Source organism: Dromaius novaehollandiae, chromosome 17, assembly GCF_036370855.1.
Source record: "Dromaius novaehollandiae isolate bDroNov1 chromosome 17, bDroNov1.hap1, whole genome shotgun sequence".
NCBI lineage: Eukaryota > Metazoa > Chordata > Aves > Casuariiformes > Dromaiidae > Dromaius > Dromaius novaehollandiae.
The window spans coordinates 4,970,085-4,988,399 of NC_088114.1; the positions used below are offsets into that span (position 1 = coordinate 4,970,085).

General features: G+C 49.1%; 1 protein-coding gene across 10 annotated transcripts in view; it reads right to left on the reverse strand.

Moving 5' to 3' along the window:
- NCOR2 (nuclear receptor corepressor 2) overlaps positions 1–18,315 on the reverse strand; it is a 272,197-nt gene that overhangs the window by 224,368 nt on the left and 29,514 nt on the right. The window contains exon 2 of one of the 10 annotated variants that reach the window (XM_064522024.1): positions 10,142–10,228. The exons of the other annotated variants lie outside the window; for them this stretch is intronic. The gene's annotated coding sequence lies outside the window, so the exon portion shown is untranslated. The remainder of the gene's footprint in view (positions 1–10,141; positions 10,229–18,315) is intronic. 10 annotated transcript variants of the gene reach the window in all.

The window sequence follows — 18,315 nt, forward strand, 5'->3', positions numbered from 1 at the left end:
AACAAAGACGCAGCTGCGTGGACTGTGAGCCAAAGGAGAGTGATGACCGTCTGCTCTGACCTCTGACCAGATGACTCAAGCCCAGGATTTCACCCGGCCATTCTCAGATGCACCCCAGCCTCTGGGCACAGGAATGTACCACGCTCTCCATCAGCATTTGCTACCCTGCCCATCCGCACAGCCCCGCTGCGCACAGCCGCACGCACCATCAGGGGCTCCTCAAAAGGAGCTCCGACTTTGCACAGCAGCAGCTGTGCAGTTCTGGCCACGACGGTGCCTTCCCAGAAAAGGCAGCACTGGTCCATTGGGGTCCTGCAATGCACGGGACAACGGGAACAGCCACAGTGGGGGTCTGCAAGTCCCTCCCTCCTGACAGGTTCTCAGCTCCCAACGCGTGGCTCCAGCTCCCAGACAACACCAGATGGGCTCCCCCACATCTCTGGGCACCCAAAGGAGGACTCCAAGCAGCTCTGGCATTTCTCACATTTGGTTCCCTCCTCACAAGCTCCAACTTTGCAACTCAGACAGGATCATCATTCAAGAGCAAAGTGAGATGGGCCAGAGCAGATCTTCAACCACATTCAAGCCCTTCCTCTGCTGAATGACTGCTTCCCTCTCTTCTTCCTTACCCGTTGGCCTTGCCTGTGGCTTTAAAGCTCGTGAAAAGACATACCTGGGGGCTAACTGCCACATGAGCACCCTTCTTCAGGAGGCTTTTGGGTTGGAAAAAACCCTCAGTGTTGATAGATTGTTCATCAGAATGATGAAAGCACAATAGCACTGTTACAAACCTCACCTCTATCACTGTCTTACTCAAGGACAGGCAGGATGCTCCTAAAGACAGACACCTTCCAGTGAAGTAAAACTGGGCCAGGCCAAATTTCATTGCATGTTTCTCTCTGCTCAAACCATCCCATTAAAAAGAACAAAACAGTCATATTCAAAAAAGGAAGAGACCCCTTAAATCAAGCCATGGATATTTGGCACGGTATCTTACTCTTTGCTGAAGGTGTTTCGTCATAGGCACAAGGTATAATGCTATCTAGTAATCTGAGGAAACATCCATGGGTTTTTCAACCTCCTCTAGAAATTGAGATTCAACAGGAAACCACAAATACATCAGGCAATTAATTTTTCTTTACCAAATGTTTCCAGTCATGTCGCAATTTTAACAGTAAGCAAACTATTTGGGTTCTTTCCAGTTCTTGTGCAACAACGTTCCTCATTTTTCATTTTATTTTTTAAATAATCTAGCTGAGATTTTTCAAAAAGAATTTAGAACAAGTTAGGAAGTCAGCGCGAACAGAGCTTACTCTCCCTGCTAAATATTTACCACCACTGAGGTTTCTGTCAGACACAGCAGAGGTTTTCTACAAACGCCAAATAAAGACTTTCCCCAGTTAAAAATACAGCAAATAGCCTAGGAAAGAAGAGCAGAACAACGTATCTACTGATAGAGGCAACGTCGAGCTATCTGAATCGCATAAATAAAAGTCTCATTCAGACATTTCCCCCCTTCCCTCCCAGCACAATTTCAGGAGAACAAAGAAACATTAAGTCTTACTTTCCTGGTGTATATTTGATCAGACCTTCTGTTAACACAATATGACAACAGCAACGAAGGGAAGAATATCACAGCTAAACAACCGTCTACCATTCCCCTTCCTTCTGCCGAGCCCTTGCTGACGCAAGGATGGAGCAGCTGCTGTCTGTTTTTAAACAGCTCCATATTTCATAAGAAGCTGCCGATTTCTGAAAGGACAGAAAACCCAGCCAATGGCTTACAAAATAAGAACCAAATGAAAGCAGTTCAGGACACACTATTTAAACACCGCCATGTCCCTTTGCTCGGCTTCCTTCCAAGACACCACTGCAGCTGAAACGCGTAAGAGTTTGTGCTCTGTCCAGCCTACACCACCTTTGTTATCACCATCAATGTGACTTTTAAGTATTCATTTAAAACAGAGCAGAGCACTCTGGAAAAACCTCTCCCATGGCTCTAGATTTAAAAGAGAGAAAAAAATCTTGATGTGTGGGAGAAAAAGCTGATGTCCCCAGCTTGATGGCACAGAAACTACTTCTGCACCAAATCAACATCACTCTTGCCAGTTTTGTTTTCTGTTACCTGGGGCACTGTATCAACACTAAACAACCATCTGGGATGGAAAGATTCCCCTTGCAGGACCCAGCCATATGTTTTGAAGAACTGTTTTGAAGAAAACTAGAAGAATTTTAGCACTTTTAGAACTTCACATATATATTTCTTTAAATCGGGGACGTATCAGATATCTGGACAGCCCATCATCACTACTGAAAGCATTTAGGCTGCCTTAAAATTTACATCATAGGATGCAGGTCACTACATGCTACAGCCTCAAAGAAAGGTGATTAAACCTCTTCTGACTCTACAGCTCCCACTTTGGCTGTTAAAACAACGGGTCACACCAGGCAAGTCCCTCCTGAGACTGCAGGCGCCTGCTGTCTCCTCCCTAGTTAAAAGCTGCTGGAAGAATACTGCTTTTCAGGCTGTTTGCATCATGTTGAATAGCTTAGATAAGGATTTGGGGAACAGGGAGGGACAGGAAGAAAATGTGCAGGGGGAGGATTAAAAACAAACAAACAACTTTCATCTGCTCTAATAAGTAGCAGGTCACGCTGACAAGATCGGCATCCCTGCAGAACAACCGTGCGCAAGATGCGCAGAGCCCTGCTCAGCTCACTGCGCCCATGCAAGCCTCAGCTACCACAACCTCCTCCTTTTCCAAATTCCTCTGGCTTCCCAAGGGCTCTGACCAGGACCCTTGACACCCACATTCCCACGCTAGATGTGGAGTGACAGGACTCACCAATCTCACCACTCAGTCACGGGGCAGAGGCATGAAGGTGCTGAAGCAAGGCAAGGACTAATTAAAGGTTTGCAAAGGACCTTCGGATCCTTTGACAGGGCAGTACAGGGCAGTGACATAGCATTTGCCATGCCAGCAGAAAACCGACTGGGTGCAAGAGCCTCATGTTTGTCACCTGGAGATTTCTTTCCCCAGGGTGACTGCCAGACTTTGTCCCAAACAGGACACCTCTTTCATAATTCCTCACCTTCCATAATTCCTCAGTGTAGCTGCAGTTGCAGACGCCTCTTTGCAATGCATATGCCAATTCACTCCAAACAGCCTTCCCCTCCCCAAGAGGGCTGCCCCATGTGGGCCCTCAAGAGCTTTCCCCCTGTATCAGAAAAGCTTGAATACCCCATGGAAGCCCTGTCTGGGACTTAATACACAAGCCCAAATGCAAGATCAACAGCAGAGGGGAGAGGAAAAAGAAAAAAGACAACCTGCAACAGAGCTCTGGGTTCGTTCGGACTCCCTCTCCTCCCTGCACCCACTGCTGCCCTCGGGAAAGCCAGTGCCTGTTTCCTGGAGGGGCAGGAGCAGTTTAGGTGGAGTTTAGCTGGCCCTGTAATAGAACTGTCCTCTTCAAAAGGGGTGAAAGGATCATTACGACAATGATAATTCTCCCTCTCACATACTCGCATCCTTCTATTAAGGAAGCATTACCTCAAAGGTCAATAATTGCAAGCCGTAGACAGCTCTGGCCTTGACAACCTATCTTCAAAATGCACTAAGTGCCTGACCACATGCCTGTGCCCAGGATAGCAGGAGAGAATGCTGTTAATGTGCTGTCTGGCAAGAGGAGAATTTCCTTTGGCAGCCGTGATGGCTGCGTCTTCTCAAGTATCTTTAATTTCAGTGGCTTTCCCTCACTTCAAAATAGTTCTTCCGCCTCAGCTTAATGCTTATTTCAAGAGAGAACCTGACAAGTGTCTTCAAAGCACTGCTGCTTAAAAGAAGCCTGGAAATATGGAAATTGAGAGATTACTTTCAAATAAAGCGACGGGTTAAGTCACCTTGTCCAGCGTTATCCGCTGTCGGTCCAAGGCCACGTCCCAGAGCCTAGTCACGGTAATGGGCACGCCTGTCATGCCCTCTCCCAGATCATCTCCAAGTGCTTTACAAAGCCGGGAGCGAGGCGAGCCGTGCAGGACCGGCAGGAACCGCTCCCCAGTGCCCGGGGGAAAGCAGAAGGACGGAGGACAGTCTGCAAGAGGTCTGTGTTGCAAAGGGACTAAGGAGGGAGGACAGCGAAGGCCTGACTCTTCCCCCAGTCGTTGTTAAAGACGCTGCCTGGCTCCTCAGAGCCACCACGGCTTGGCTAGGAGAGGAGGAATGAAGCAGAAACCCTTTGCGGGAAGGGGAAAAAAATATTTAGGAAGCAGACAGAGAAATCAGACAAACTCCTTCCATACGTCTCAGCAAAACAAGGAAATACAGCATTGCCATGTTCACAAGAGAGTCAGAAAACAACCAAACCAAACCATAAAACATGTCCCTCTGTGCTACCAACACGAATTTATCTGAGACCAGGGAACTTCTTCCAAGAGGGCAGTGTGGAGTAATACCTAAATGACAAACCTACAACAATTATTAGAAAGGCATCATCCGTACGTAATTTTGAATTTAATTTAATTAGGCACCCTGCTAACTTCATTACTTATTTAACCGGACTGCTCATTCAATTTAGGTTACTAGGATTCCAGCTAGCCGCGCCGGGCCCCACCGGAGTGGGGAACCAGCGGCAGGTTCCCTGGGGAAGCGGCTCAGCACGGCCTGTAGCCTACAACCCGCTCACCCGACCTTGGCACCTCGGATGTCTCTTGGAATAGAGACATTTACCATGTCTGGAGTTTTATGCCTTTATTTTTCTACCTGAAAGCTGAGAAGTCCAGAGGAGCTCAGGAGCAGAGGGAAGAGGAGAGGAGGGAAAAAAAGCAGCAAACACAGGTTTATCATTGTTAGTGCCACGCGTGCCAGTTGGAGCAGCGGCAGCATCACACAGTTGCCAAATACGTTTTTCTCCACCTGAGAAACACCCAAAAATAACACTGCAAGGGGTTTGCGGGGGATATATATCAAAGCACTTCACTCATCATCCAGAGCGTGCTTATAAAGCCGTCATTTCCAGCGCACAACACAGCAGGTCAGGACAGCAAGCGAACGAGGTCTCACGCAAGCAACCGCTCTCGCGACAGACACTTTGAGGCCGGAGAGGTCACCGGCCCAAGGGGGAACCTTCACGCCGAGTCAAGGCCAGGAACGGGGAAGCCAGGCCCTGCAGTCGCCCCGGTCACAACTCGCATCCTTCCGCATCCTACCCCTTCCGAGAGCTGTGCTGCTCCCAGGCCGCCGGCTCTGCCCGCGGACGCCGGCTCTTCAGGCACGGGAGCGTTTGCCCGGTCTCCTGGGAGGACGGGAGGCAGGGGACTAAGCTCCCTCTGCTCGGAAGGGAAGCAGCACCACCGCTAAGGAGGAGGAGACGCAGCACCTCAAGCAGAGCCCCAAAATAGCCTGCAGTAGGTGGTAAGATACCTCAGGCTGAGACAGCAAGGTCCCTCTCAGCACATCCATGTATATAGAACAGAGGCATGATTGACAGGAGTAAAAGAGTGTGAAATGGTGTAGACACTGGCTTGAAATTAGATAATCCTCTTTTTTATTTAAGGCTTCCCTGCAACCCCGCATTTCTTCCTTAAAGGAAACTGTTCAAAGTAATCCAAGCACCTATGGGGGGGGAGGGGGGTAAGAAAAGGGAAAAAAAGAAAGAGAAGAGAGGCTAGAAAGCTAGTCAACGGCACAAGACCACTGCAGCACAGAAACACCCCAAAGCGAGCCCCAAAAACACCCCGAAGTCTAGCCACAGCGCAGCAACCCGTTAACGCAGGGCCGCACTGCTCGCGGTCACGCAGGCAAGCTGCTTGCACGTGCTGGCAAGAACATCCCAAACCAGGACAGGTTTCAGAGACAGGGCTGTGACATCCACTTTTCAGACTCCAAAATGCAGACCCAAATATTACATATATACATATATATTTTTTTTTCTTTTTAAGAGCTTAGAGGAGTTTGACGCAGTTTGCTCCACACAGCTCAAGAACCACATGGGTTTGTCTGAAGCATCAGAACTGCAGAGGAGCCTTGTGAACAAGCCATTCCCCATTTAGGGCATTTGGATCTGTTATTAGAAAAGGTACAGATCCGAAGGTAGTGTCTTTTATTTTGATGTTGCCTGGTAAACGAGAACTGAAATTACTGCCACATGCATTGAGAAGTCTGTCACAAAGCCAACATATAACCAACAGTAGTAATAACCAGAGCCCCTGCAAAGACTTCAAGAACCAAAATCAGCAAAAGTGATGAGTTTTCCAGCTAGCTCTAGTAAAAACGAAACTTTGACTAGCTCACAACTCATGCTGATTTTGCGTTCAAGATGCTCAAAATTAAACTTTATGCCAAGAAAAAAAAAAAAAACTAATTTTCATTTTCATTAGCATGCAACCTCCCTGAAGCGTAGCATGAGCCACTTGCCTGTTCGGGTACCTAAGAGTCTCACAATGATTTGCACAGCGCTAGAGGAAGCGCCACTGCTAGAGCTCCCTTCAGCAGGGAGCGAGGCCCAGCCTCCCAGCAAAGCCATCTCTGCCAGCCCGTGTGCACGCAGCAGGGGTAGTTTTGGCATCAGAAGAGACGAGGCTTTGCTGTCCCGTCAGGGAAAGGGCTGAAGTGATAACACCAGGATTATTCTATCTGCCACAAGGTGAAGAGATCACGTAGACTCCATAGAAATAGAGGATCCTAGCAATTTCCATCTCCTACGGCAAACAGCTCTCCGGGGCCTCTTCTAACCTCCTCCAGCAGGAAGAGGGGAACTTCTCACACCTAATTGCTGACATTTAAGAATGTGAAGCTCCAACCATCATGTTGACACCACAGCAGGGAGTGAAGCTAACATGTATACAGTTGCATGCTCCCCAGGCTGTGTATTTCAAATCACAGTTTAAAAAGAAGAGAGGAAGTCAACCTACAAAAATAAGCAACTTAATCTAGGATGTATTTATCCACACATACCACGAGGCCATGCCATAATGTAAACACCTGGGTGGATTATGCATTTCTCCACCACCACCACTGTCCAAGGCAAGTTCACATCTGGAAACCTTTATGTTTTAAACACTACTTCTACCTTCTCCGTGCTGCCAAATTCCTGGAGGAAGCAGCACATGCACTGGGAGGACAGGAGCAAGACAACCATCAGTACGGTACCAACCTGACACTTCAGGTATCGGTAGAGAATCTGAGGAGCAGCCATCCAGAGCGCACTATAGGCAGCACGTAACGAAGATCATGTGGCTTGTACGATGGTCACACTAGGTGAGTTACTGTTCTCCTGGGGCTTACAATAAAAAACTAATCTGCATTACTCCTAGGTAAATCCAGTATTTATTATTTCTGTCTCTATTTGCTAAAGACAGCTCTCATGCCAAGCTATAACATTTCCTGGTCAGCTAACGCTATTCATATACAACTAACAAATCTAGGCTTTCATCTGGATTTTTCCATGTCAGAAGAGTTGCAATGAATTTCACAGACAGCCCCCAAAGCACACAGCACTCCACAACACAAGGCACCAAAAAGAGGCGTACAAGTCCCTCTAATGCCACCCCAGCTAGACTGACCATTATCAAGGTCCTCTTTAGAGAGCTTCATAATGCATCTCTATCTGCTCAGGGAGACGGCATTAAAACACAAAGGCAGACAGCTCTCTAATGCCAGTGTTTCCATCTGCTCAGGAGTTGCTTCTATTTAAGAACAAAATAAAACAAAGTGTGCTCTGCTACAGTGTTGACCCTGTGCACAGATGCTCGGGTGCCTCATTCCTCTTAGGCACCCCAGAGATTTTCAAAGTGCACTGGGGGCATGCGGATAAACAAACGTTTAAGCAGAGATGCATGTTAAGAGGCCCACCAGCAGCTCTGTAAGAAATATTTGGCCTAAGCAGTTCAAGACAGGGCCATGCAAAACCCCTTTGCCTTCATTCACATGTTAGCTGACCTCCCCGACAGGCTCAGCTCACACAGCCTGCCCTGGTCTTTGCTTGAGTCACCACGGTGAAGACTGGAGTGACCCCAGTTAGCCTTTCTGCTCTTTACTTCCAGTGCCTAGCCTTCAAAGAAACCTGACCAGAAGTCCAACGAGGTTAACGGACAGGCACATGCTGACGTCAGCGAGGTCCCTGGATAAGGCCACTAGAGTATCTGCCTCATTCTTGGAATCAACATTGCCTGGAAGCCAAGGAAGAAAGTTAAGACTGATCAGTGGCTGTAAACACAGGATTTGCTATCTTGGTCTTCCAAAGGACCAGCTTCTTCTGCAGCTTGCCTTCTGCAAGCACGCTTTGCAGGGCTCAAGGGAGAGAGGACTGATTTTAGAAGGATTTTTCATCTCTTCTCTAAATTGCTCCATACCACACTACCAACAAGGCCAAATTTAGAGGTCAAATCCTGGAGCTAAGACATCAAGTTTTGCAGAGACCTACATATGAAATGATGACAAGGAAGGCAAAAGCATTGTTGCTCTTCATCTCAGGTGCCACAAGTGCTGTGCACCAGAAAATTCTCAGTCTTCAACACTTTCCAGCCTTGGGTATCAGAGAGGTTCGAGAGTTACATGCAGGATCCATCCATCTGTAACAGCAGATATGACCTTGTTTGAGAGCAGCACTTCACACTGGGACTGACAGAGTCCCAAAGGTTTGCCCCCAAGACCAAAGGTCCGCAGAGTGGCTGCATTATTTACTTTCAGAGTTTAATTCTAGCTAAGACAATTTTTGGGCAGCATTCCAGAGACAATTACCTCTTGTACCACTCTACCCTGCCGTAAACACTAGGAATTAGGTTATCCACCAATCCTCTGGCAGAAAAAACAAATTATATAATGATTAAACCCAGCTCTTTGACAGAAACTCCCAAGATCCTCACGTGACATACAAGACAAGAGCTGAGAGACAAGTATTCCTCTTCTTCCATGCCAGAACACCTGCTTATTTGGATGCCAAATATCACTGGCTTCAAAAAACAGAACCATTCATCTCCCCCTCTATTGAAGTTGATCGATGCATCTGGTTGAGACGCTGAGCATCAACGGACAAAAAGGCCTTTTATGCACCCCATGGCCCACTAGCAAGACAAGCAAATCAGTTACCCTACCAAAAATCACCTTATTAGACCTGAAATATGAAAGAATTATAGAAAACAGTATTACCGAGTATTTGTGTCTTAAAGTCACTCCATAGCAGCAAAAAACGGGAGAGCCTAAGGCAGTCACAGGCAGGATGTACAAGCTCACTGAAAGTATAAAAGCCTAAAGGTAAAGGAAAAAGTGAACCACCTGCCTTCCTTGTAAATAAAATAAGCCATCCAATGTGCAGTTCAGCATGGAGGCTCTACATAAGCCAGAGACCCTCAGCACTACATAACATGCTGTAGGCTGTTGATACAGAGAGGGATGATGGTTTACTGGGTGTTAGTGCAGCTTAGCAGACTCACTTCCAGGTTTATTGTTTTTCTGCTCCCATGTTTGCAGGGCCTTTACACAAAGCAGGCAGCACAGGCAGGGTAGGTTTGCACAGTCTTCGATCAGGCTGTATTTGAGTCACTCGCAGGCAATCTGGATATCAGCAATAGTCAGAAATGCCAGGCAGGACCTTGCTGCCTTTCTTTCTGTGAAGTGCCTTGCCAAGAGCAGCACCAGCCTCAAGTGCGTTTAATTAGAGCAATAAGTCACAAGTCAGCCCACCTGCAGCATTCCACCACTGCAGCAAGGAAGATCAGGAAGAACATGAGGAGGCAATCACTGAACAGCTACCAAAAACTATGGCAGTAATTAAAACACTAAGAGACAGAAGGTGGTTTGCACGGTCTTCAAGAAGCCCTGGATTTACCTGCAATGGCCCTTGGAAGAACAGAGCCTGGTTATTTTAGGAATAGCTTCCTCATCTATAGCCAACAGTTCCTAGAACAGAGCTCAAGGAACAGAAACACGATACAAATCACAAAGCTCAACCTTATGGTGTTCCCAGCATCAAATCACCTGAGCAAGCTTTTACCTAAGGACACTGCCAACATCTGCCCATGCCAGTGCTGCATGCATTTCACCTGTACCTCGTCCAGCAGCAAACCCCACCACGACCAAATCAGGCAAACAGCACGAGCACGCCGCGGAGAGGGGAGGGAGCCCTGAAGAAAATGAACACATACCTCGTCACTGGGTGAGCGGCAGGAATGCAGCACAGAGGTAACTACTACAGCCCGGGGCAGCGAGATGAAAGCAGGATCAATTCTCCACTATGTTGTTTAACCCGTTTATTATGGGGAGAAAAGAGGAGGAAAAAAAGAAAAAGAGATAAATGAGTATTCAGGCTACCAGAGGGTACACTTTCACCCTGATATGAGTCAGCCAGATCTGAGCTCCTGCCCAGCAACACCACCCCAGCCAAATGATTTCAGCCTTACAGTTCACTTACCCACAGAATACAAAGAGCCAGTAACCCAGCAGTCGATAATGGAATAAACTCTAGGTCAGTGACCAGGGGAAAACACACCATTTAAAATTATTCCAATATTGACATGTGCAGGAAACATGGGCCTGTATTTTTATTTATTTATTTAAACAAGCCTACCTGCTCAGAAGTAGAGCTGAGCCAGCTGCTAAAATTACCAGGTTAGATTTTCCAAGTCCGTGGGTAACTGCATAATGCCAGCACGCACTCAAATCCATAAAGCACGCCACTTGCGAGCGGAGCTGAGCGTGCACGTGACCAGCCGCAACCCCGGGGTCACACGCTGGCGTATCGGTACATCAGCAGGCAGGGGTTGGGGTACCCGAGCAGGCAGCACCGCTCTGCCACGCTGCCTCCGGGAGCCTGGCCGGCAGCCAGAAAGGGAGAGCACGACCAACCCGCTCAACGCGCAGCCAGGAGCCCGGCAGGGCTCCTTTATAGCTCCATTTCCTCTCTGACTGCTTCCCCCAGGAAAACGCTGCAGTGACAATTTGCACCTTAAGATTAAAGATCTCTACAGCTCTCAAGTAACTAGAAACATTCAGAAAAACCACCTCTCCCCTCCCAAGCTCAAGGAACGCTTCTTCCATCACGGAAGACGCCCGCTGTTCACTCAAGCCCCACAACTCGCTCGTGTTCACACGGTTCTTTGCTCCAGTAGCACGAGGCAACACCAGTTCCTCAAAGTAAGACAAACCAACGGGATCTAGGGGCAGTATCAGCTGAGCAGTGAAGACACCAGTTCTGGCCAGCCTCTCGGCCCCACCAAGCAAAGCAGACCATGCACACCACCTGCTTTCCAGCCTCAGGATCAGAGGGATCCAGTGCAGACCATGCACATCACCTGCTTTCCAGCCTCAGGATCAGAGGGATCCAGTGCAGTTGGACGCTTCTGCCCCTACACAGCTAAAGCTAAGCCTTGACACATTCAGACAGGCCAGTTTACACTCTCTGCAGGTCTGGCGGCTCCCGCCCTCCGGACAGCCTCCCCGCGCTGACCGCTGTCCGGGACGCGGCTCTCAGCCGCTTGCCGTGCTGGCAGCCGCCTCGGGATCGCGCAGCGCGTTAGCCGACCTGCCTGGGCTGCGGCAGGCAGGGACGGGAGCCCGGCGCTGAGGCGCACAGCGCAATTTCACAGCTACAGCAAAGGGAGCGCAAAGCCGAGATTAAAGACTTTTCCAGGGGAATACCAAATAAACAACTGCGCTGTCCCGTGAATTCATTTTTCTCAAAAATACCTGCTTACCAGAGGGAAAAGCCTTCAAGGTTGGATTTAGTGCTCAGTAAAGAGAGCAGATTAAGAGCCCTGGAGACCACTTCCTCCATTTCTCCTCCAGCAAAAGTGAAATAGAGCAGCTAAAAACGGCCGGGCAGGTTTCCTGCATGCCACTAAGGGGCAAGCAACCAACACCAAGTGCGGGAATAAAGTTCAGCTGCATAACCCCGTTGCTCCTTGGCATCTTTAGCATCACAGTTAACAAACCCACCACGATTCCCACCAGCAGGAGAGGCACCTGCCCATTAAGAGCTGGACTCCTGCCACCGACTCATTCCAGTCCTGCCACCCCACTGCAATGAGATAGCGCTGGCCTCCCGCCTCCAGCCAGCACCACGGCAGGAGAGAGGGAAAAGGCTCCGCAGCCCCCGGAGCTCGGCCTGGCAGCCTCCCAGGGGCTGCGGCGCTTCCAGAGAGGGGACAGAGCCTGCTTGAAAAGGATGAGAAAAAAGGACTTCTATTCAGCACCCAGCCTGTCCCCACCGCGCGTTTGCTTGGGAAATAAGCAGCAGGTAAACAACGTCCAACTAGTAATTTGCTTACCAACATGGGCAAACCCTCCATTTTAAACACTTTCTTCTTTTTCAATTTCAATGAGTAACAAAGCCCTAATCCAGATTCAATAAGCCACTGCAGAGCCTGGCTCAGCTCACTGTCACTACAAGCAAATCAATAGCTTTCTTCCCTCGCTGCTGTGCTCGGGAGGGGAAAGGGGCCATTTCTTCTTTCCCAGCCAAGACATCTGCATAAGGCATCTACCGTGGTGCGAGCCAGGACCCCTAATGGGAAGGGCTGAAAGGGAGATGAAAGAGTGCTTTGGCACAGCAGAGCCGTCTCTTGTTGCCATCATCTCTGCTGGCACTGCCAGCGGATTTCATATGGGAAAGTTTTCAACCCCAGTCTGGCTTCCCAGCCACCACCAGTCCCGCACTGGTTAGTTATTCAGAGGGGGGCAAGCTGGAAGGAGCGGGAAGAGCTGCCCGGAGCAGGGAAGCAAACGCTGCAGGTAGCACTGCACAGGGCTCCTGCTCTGCCCAGCAACCCGGACCGAGCTGCTTGCTCTGCACAGCCGTACGGTTAAGAGCTTCAGAGGCCCTGGGGAGGAAGCAGGCAGGAAAGCCAGGCCTGGGATCAGGAGCTTAGCATAAAAGCCAGGTTCTGCACTCTGCCATAACTGTCATGAACACCAGGTGCAAACCAACCAGCCTCTCTGTGCCTCAGCTCCTTACCAGAAGCGGGTCTAGGAGTTGGTACAGACATGAACACGACAGGGCTGAACACAAGGCACTCAAATATTGCAGCATCGGAGACCTCGCCCCCAGCGCCGGGGTAACCGCTGCAGTCCCCCATCCACAGGCACTTCTCACCTCGCCTGTGTCACGGGTGCCATAAAGCCCAGCTCTGGCGAGAGGCAGCTAGATAGAAACCACTGCCTTAGCTACCAGCCATCTTGCCAAAGGAAAAAACTCTGAGACGTGGCCACTGGGCAGCCGTGGGTTCGCGCTGGTTCACTGCCAGCCCCAGAGCTGGGCCCAAAACCTCCCCCTAGGTAACACTTGCATTCATTGGTGGCTGCAGTTCTTCTCTGCAAACAGCGAGACACCCAAAAAAGCACCTGTGCAAACACCCCTGGGCTGGCGAACTTCAGCCTTGGCGACGTGCCTGCTGGCCCGGGGAAGAGAGCTTCACGTGGGCTTAGGTCCTGCTCAGCCCTGCAAGAGAAGGGAGGTGACTGCAGACCACCAGTCACCAGCTACCCCAGCAGTAAATCGTGAAAACCACAACCTTAAAATAAGACTTCACGTAAACCCATATTACAACATCAACAGAGCTGTGTCAATTAAATTAGGCTCTGCCTCGTTATCCATCATGTTTATAGTACACGTGAATGTTTCCTAAAGAGCAGCTGCTTTTCAAGTTTAATAATTCAACCGCTTAGGACTAGGCAGTAAGAGACCCTGCACACAAAGAATTAAATGCATGCAAAACAGAAGTGTTTTTGTTGGTTTTCGACTTTTCTCTTTAAACTACCAAGAACGCCAGAAAATTTTGGTTCTGAAAAGAGGACAGGCAAAGAGGATGTCTAAGAGACCAAAAGCATTTGGAAAAGGAAAACCTAAAAGGGGATGACCCTCAAACATATTCACACGGTTTTTAGAAGGCGCTGTCCCACGGAATAAGTGATACAGGCTTCCCAAGAAACAGCAGCAGCAAAAGCATCAATGGACGATGCCATCAGGACTTGACCTCTGCTGCGGATCAGACGCTGCACAAGCAGGAAACAGCTGACACACAGCTCAGTCCAATTATATACCGTGCCCTTTTCCACGAAGGGGCTCTTCTCTGTACTGTAAGTGAACTCGCACCTTTGGACCTGTGCTATCTTTGGTGGCAAACGGCATTTTCTGGCCCCTGAAAGAGAAAGGCAAAAAAAAAAAAAAAAAAGAAAAGAAAAAAAAAAAATCGGCATTTGTGCACCCTGCCACCCAGCTTGGAGGAATAAATGGAGCTAGCACGTCTCAGGGTGTCTCATCTACGCTCTCTGCAAGGACGTTCAGTGGCAGGAGCACAAAAGGAGAAGCCGTGAAACACCCACTGGCTAATCTTGGCTCTGATACCATCTTCCTGCATGACCTGGAACATGTCACTTACGGTCTCCAGACCTCAATTTCTCCATCTGTAAAAAAACAGTGAACAAAAACTCAGCCACTGCAAGGGCTAAGTGGAAAACACCTGTAAAAAGGATTTTCCAAGTGTAACATGCACTGCTCATATCCACTGTTACTAGGGCTTGGACTACGAATCATTAGGAGCATGAACTACTTGCACTATATGCTGAAAGGAGTACAGCATGTCGTTAGCACCCAGTGCATAATATTGTCCACACAAGTCTCATCATTTCGGTCATTTATACCGTGACTAGTTGTTTTACATTTACTCATATATAACCACGTAACTTTGGCATTTAGAGTACTGCATTATCACCGCAGAGAAATTACTGTAGGAGACAAATTAATTACATATGCAAAACAGGCTAAGAGTAGTCAGCAACATACTGTCCCACCAACATGTTAGACGAAGCCTCAAATGGAATTTCACTCACAGGGAGGATTACAGGCTCTACCCGTAGAGGACTCAAGTGTCTCGCCTTATCTTTATTCCATTTAAAAGGAAACAGACTTTCCTGAAAACCTGATAGAAACATGCCTTCACAGAACAAATGCAGACGGATTAATTCGCTTATCAGCAGTAGGCTTGAGGGGAAGCAAAGACATATTCCTCTGGCTGCCTGCATAGTCTAAGATACTTTTAATTAAATTATAGAACATCATTAGCTAATGAAATATTCGGGTCCATCATTACCTGCCCCTCCTTCTCCTCCTGCCTTGCAAACCCCCATGGTCTGTGGGTCCACGGAAGCATTTCAAAGGCACAGCAAGAAGCTGAGGACTATGAAAGTATGTGCAGAAGGATAACCATACCGCTCTACCTTCCTTGAAGGCCAGTCAGGCCCACTCAGGCTTGGCTCTGGGAAACAGAGCTATCCTTAGCTAGGGAAGCGTTCAAAAGGAAACTAGACCATGTTAGCAACCTCATTATACCCCACTCAAATGCAAGCCTGAGCAACACAACTGCCTTAGCCCAGAGGGCAGGAGCTCAGCATACCTCTCTTCCACTTCTGAGGGCACGCGTGTACACACACACACACACACACACACACACACACACACACACACACCCCAGCTCACTACTTAACAGGCAGTTTCCGACTCCCAAGGGGAGCAGAGACCTCCAGGTCTCAGCAGTCCACTAACTGCCTGTGCAGACAGACGGTATCATAAATTGTTTGTATTTTAAACGCATCGCACAGGCTGAGGGGTTTAACAAGTATATACCAAAACGCTGCCTTGTCAAGTTCTGGAGCATCAGCATTAAATCCTGGAAGCAGCCAAGTAAGAAACAGAGCAGGAGACGGACGTGTTCCAGCCTCTTTCCTCTGCCTCACTCCCTTCGGTAGCCAGCGCATGTTTGGTTTTGCTTCTAAACTTCCCTCCTCTGCAAGAGCTGTCTGATACCAGAGGCATTTGCTCAGTCCACAAGCTGCCCACGTTTTTATCAAGCTCTAGGGCCTGGCAGTTGGGCATTTCCAGCTCAGAGGTCCAGGCTATGAAAAACGGCTTCAGGCTTCAACCCAAAGCCCTCCCAGTAGGTCTGCCAGCCCGCAGGGCAACGCAGCCCTCGCACATCTCGTCACCTGGGGAAGGAGTCTCACTACAGCCCTGTCCTTCGGCATCCAGCTCCTGCTGCCTTTGCACTTTCCAGCTTCTCCCCACCCAAGGAAGAAACGCCCAGACTCAGCCCTGAGCCTGGATGAAAAGCTTTGCCCCGTGAGATACCCAGATAGGGCGTGAAACAGGGCACACGGGCTCTGCATCAAGGCAAAGAGCCAGTTGATCTGAGGGCTGGTGGTGAGGGAGGGGTGGGGAAGACCACCCTGGAACAGCCCCTCTCACCTCTGCTGGGCCAAGCTGCACAATGGAGGCAGCGAGACACCTCCGCAGCCACTCACGAATGCAGCTTCTCTGCCTGTGACCTTCCTTGAGAGGCGGCAGCAAAGCGATGCATCACTGGGCATGAGAAACACAGACGCTCCCGCGCACCATCAGCTGAAGTCTGGAGTGGACATCAGGGACGCCGCAGACAGCTCCAGGGCATCGGAGCCAAGAGGCATCCAGGCCTCCTCACCAGGGACAGAGACCCAAAGCACGGCAGCTTTGAAGCCGCATGTCAAAAGCGCCAAACAGCTGCAAAGCCACAGCACAGCCTTTTCAAAGCTCCCCTGCCAGCCCACCTCAGCCAAGAGACTCTGCCTCTGGTCATGCTTTGTAGGCAGGCCAGCTCTGAAACCTGGCCCATTTAAAGTCAGCTTTTATATAATCATCTTTATTCTACATGAGAGGGTTACACCACACCCATCACCACGTTCCCTGGATTTATGTAGTCATCCTATTTAAATGCAGTCATTTTCCCTTTTCCCAAGGCCTCCTACACCCATGTCTTCCAACTGTTTGCTACAGCCACACACTGTGCTGCTCCTCACACAGCCATAACGCGTCTAGCACACCGACCAACCTTTACGGAGAGCAGCACCGAGCACAGTCCGTCCTCAGCAGGCTCTGGACACAACTATAATATCACAAGGAACGCTCCGGTTCAACAGAAACCCAAGGGACATAAACAGGATCTCCAGTTAAGCAGGATTTGCTGGATGGAGGTTATTAGCGTGTTACAAATAGAACAGAAATTCAGGAAGCAGTTATCTCCAGAAAAGAAAGATTCATTTCCTTATGATGCTTGCAAATCACACTGCTAACTTCAGATCGGAAGAGCTGGTGCTCAGTAGAATGAAATTAAGCATGTTGGATCACACAGGACACCTGAGTGGATAATAGCAGAAAATTAATGGGAGCATATGTGCCTCAGGCAGAGGACTGGAAGGCCAGCAAGAGAGCTGTGCTCAACTAAACTTCATCATGATAAATGAAACCCACTGAACGTACTGCAAATGCAGAAATACAGTGATTAGATGTACACCGGAGGTTCAAAGTCTTAAACATTAATTTGTTCTCTCCAAGAGCATTTCCATCAGCTGACATAAGCACATGTACATTCCCCTTCCAGAGACAAAAAAGTGGGGGGTCACAAACTTTTGGAAATCACTTGCCTCACACAAGGAATTTATCACTGGATCTTCTCCAAGGAAAGCCTTCCAAAACAGCAAACAAAAATGCTGCCATGGAGATGAAGCAACCTGCCACTCAGCTCCTGCAGTGATGATCAAGAGTCAGTACTTTTGCAGGCGGGTAACTCCAAGATGTTCAGAGTTCACCTTTCCTCACCAGGCAGAAATCCCAAGGCAGCTTCTCTTCCCACCTCAGCACCATCGGAGGATGGTTCACTATGAGAAATGCAAGACACTAACAGGAACACTGACTCCAGCCACCAGTCAGTGATGAAGGAAACCCATGCTCTCGTCCCTGTACCTGACTGAAAGAGCAGTTCTCGCCACCCCAGCCGTAGTGTCTTCTCTCCACCGCCAGAGCACAAAGTGCTTTGGTTGCACTTTTCCAGCAGTATGGTTTCTTCACCAAGATGAACTCCCTCCTTGCAAGCCTAAATCTTGGTTTCTCCCTGACAGGCCTTCATGAGAACTCTAATTAGGTTTTCACTATTCCCAGGCTTTCTCAAAGAAAACAGGCATTTCATGTGTCCACTTCAACCCAGCCATGCTTTCCCTCTCCAAGCACGCAAAGCAAGCGTGTAACTTGGTCTGACACGCAGAGGACAGCCAGCTTCGTAAGAAACCGTGCTGGGAACTTGGAAAAGGAGCTACACCATCCACAGCGTTTCACACACCCCAAGCGCCCCGAGGAGCAGCTGTCCTTCTGGAGGAGGGCAGGCACCTCTCGAGAGGCTGCAATGACTGGCTCACCGAGTGCTGCGTTCTCGCTCCGACTGTGTCATGTTTCCCCAGCATTTCCCCAAGGAACAGGCTGCTGCCATACCTCGCTGCCCACACACAGGCTTTCCAGCAC